Here is a 2,710-nt window from a genome sequence, read left to right as displayed (position 1 = left end):
ATTTGGCCCATCGTGCTCTCCAAACGGGCATCAGGCTTACAATCAGTAATTACATAATGCCCTCGTGACTGTCTCGATTGAATCTGTCTCCACCACATCCCACACCTGAACCACTCATTGTGTGAAAAAAATAATTCTCTCATCACATTTGCTTCTTTTGCAAATCAGTTTAAATCTGTGCCTTCTTGTTCTTGATCCTTTTGCGTGTGGGAACAGTTTCTCCCTATTTACTCTGTCCAGCCTCTTCATGATTTTGAACACCTCTACCAAATCTCCTCTCAGCCTTCTTCTCTCCAAGGAGAACAGTCCCAACTTCTCCAATCTATCCTCATAACTGAAGTTTCTCATCCCTGGAACCACTGTGTAAACCTCTTCTGTACTGGTGGGTGCAACAGGGGTGCCAAAATCAGGGTATACAAGGTGAGGCTTGTCTCCAGCATCAGTGAGCCAATTTGAGGAAATTGAATATAAAATTCTTTGATCATTAGTTTAATGTGCCTGGTTTGCCATGTTGGATTGCAGTCGAGAATCCGGGCAGCACGGTAGCATTGTGGATAGCACAATTGCTTCACAGCTCCAGGTTCTCAGGTTCGATTCCCGGCTTGGGTCACTGGCTGTGCGGAATCTGCACATCCTCCCCGTGTGTGCGTGGGTTTCCTCCGGGTGCTCCGGTTTCCTCCCACAGTCCAAAGATGTGCAGGTTAGGTGGATTGGCCATGCTAAAATTGCCCTTAGTGTCCAAAATTGCCCTTAAGTGTTGGGTGGGGTTACTGGGTTATGGGGATAGGGTGGAGGTGTGGACCTTGGGTAGGGTGCTCTTTCCAAGAGCCGGTGCAGACTCGATGGGTCGAATGGCCTCCTTCTGCACTGTAAATTCTATGAGAAGAACATTCACATTTTTAATTTTAAAAGTGCCCTAAGTTCAAGTAATGCACGAGCATCCACAGTGATGAGTGTTGCTAAGGGTGCAAATGCAACATTGACACATGTGATATAATTCTCATATTTCCAGGGATGGGCATGATACACGTGTGTTGCAATAGACAGGAAACTTCAATGGATGGAAAAAGAACTGAGGGCTCCTTGTCATTCCATCGAGCTATCTCTTTTCATTTGAGGAAGAGCGCTGAATGTACAATTGACTTTGATATCACACTCACCATTCAAAAAAAGAGTATAACAGAGATCCTTAATTTTAAGAGGGTACACTGTGAGGGGAAGAAGTAATTGATGGAGTTGGGCTGAAAGATTGCAAGAGAAGAATTGGTGCACTTAGAAATGCACTATATAGGGAATCCATAGTCAATTTATACCACTGGGTAAAAGATGGAATGAGGATGAGAGGAAACTTACATTTACAACAAAGGCTGACTCAGGTCACGCAACAAGGAATTGTTTCCTCAATGCCAGACCACAATTGCTCCCTTGTGTTGTAACTTCAAGGATTTTCATTATCCCACCATCATTGTAGCTAGTAAATGGCTGAAGCAATGATTCTAAACAATGGGGCTTGGGGTTTCTGCTCGATTGTGGTGGCGTTTTTTGTGGAATTTATAAAAATATAGGTGTAATCCGTGGGAGAGATTGTGGAAATTTAAGTGCAAATTGTGGTCAGCACAAATCACATTTCTGTGATCTGTTGTGCTAGTTTTTTCAATAATCCAGTGGAAGCTGGCCCCATTCACAAAACTAGCTACACCTCTAAGATGAATTAATCATCAGAGGGAGTTTCCCCTCCATGTGTTTGTTAATAGGCCTTTGAAAAGGCTCCTAAAATTAAAAAAAGAATGACTTACTTTACGGGCGGCACGATAGCACAGTGGTTAGCACTGTCACTTCACAGCTCCAGGGTCCCAGGTTCGATTCCCGGCTTGGGTCACTGTCTGTGCAGAGTCTGCACGTTCTCCCCGTGTCTGCGTGGGTTTCCTCCGGGTGATCCGGTTTCCTCCCACAGTCCAAAGATGTACAGGTTAGTTGCATTGGCCACGCTAAATTGTGTCCAAAAAATTGTTAGGTGGGGTTACAGGAATAAGGGTGGTGGTGTGGGCTTTAGTAGGGTGCTCTTTCCGAGGATAGGTGTAGACTCGGTGGGCCGAATAACCTCCTTCTACACTGTAAATTCTATGATATTATGACTTACGTTCACACAGCGCCTTTTTTGACCATCTCAAAATGCTGCAGCCATTGCGTACTTTTTGAAGTGTAGTTATTCTTGTACTGCAGGAAACATGGTAGCCATCGCTTCTCGGCCTTTTGGCTAAGATCAAGTGTCTGTAGATTGAGCCTTTGGGTTCAGATCTGGTATGTCTCTCTTGTGGGGACCATGAATTCGATTCAATTTGAATTAGTTTTTTGGAGCAGGCGAGGAGCTGGATTAGGGGTTCACCCCTGACCCACACTCTGAGCCCTGGCTTGGTAACTCAGAAAAGGAAAAATAAAAAAAATAAAAAAGGAAACATGGTAGCCATTATGCATACACCAAACTCCCAGAAACAGCAATGTGATAATGACCAGAAAATCTGTTTTTGTGATATTAATTGAGGGATCAATACGGACCAGGACAGCAGGGATAATTCTGCTGTTCTTCTTCAAAATAGTGGGTGATTTTACATGCAACAGGACAGGTAGAAGTCCTTGTTTTAACATCTCATCCAAAAGATGGTACCTCTTGTTGTGTTGGGTGCTCTGGATCCGTAGAACACATACAGGT

General features: G+C 44.1%; 1 non-coding gene across 1 annotated transcript; it reads left to right on the top strand.

Annotated features, from left to right (window-relative positions):
- Window positions 1–2,237: 2,237 nt before the first annotated feature.
- Window positions 2,238–2,432, top strand: LOC140425894 (U2 spliceosomal RNA). The gene has a single exon (XR_011948053.1). It is a non-coding gene; the product is annotated as a U2 spliceosomal RNA (small nuclear RNA).
- Window positions 2,433–2,710: the final 278 nt, after the last annotated feature.

The sequence above is a fragment of the Scyliorhinus torazame genome, chromosome 6 (genome assembly GCF_047496885.1).
Source record: "Scyliorhinus torazame isolate Kashiwa2021f chromosome 6, sScyTor2.1, whole genome shotgun sequence".
Taxonomy (NCBI): Eukaryota; Metazoa; Chordata; class Chondrichthyes; order Carcharhiniformes; family Scyliorhinidae; genus Scyliorhinus; species Scyliorhinus torazame.
This window is presented reverse-complemented; position numbering and strand designations above follow the sequence as displayed.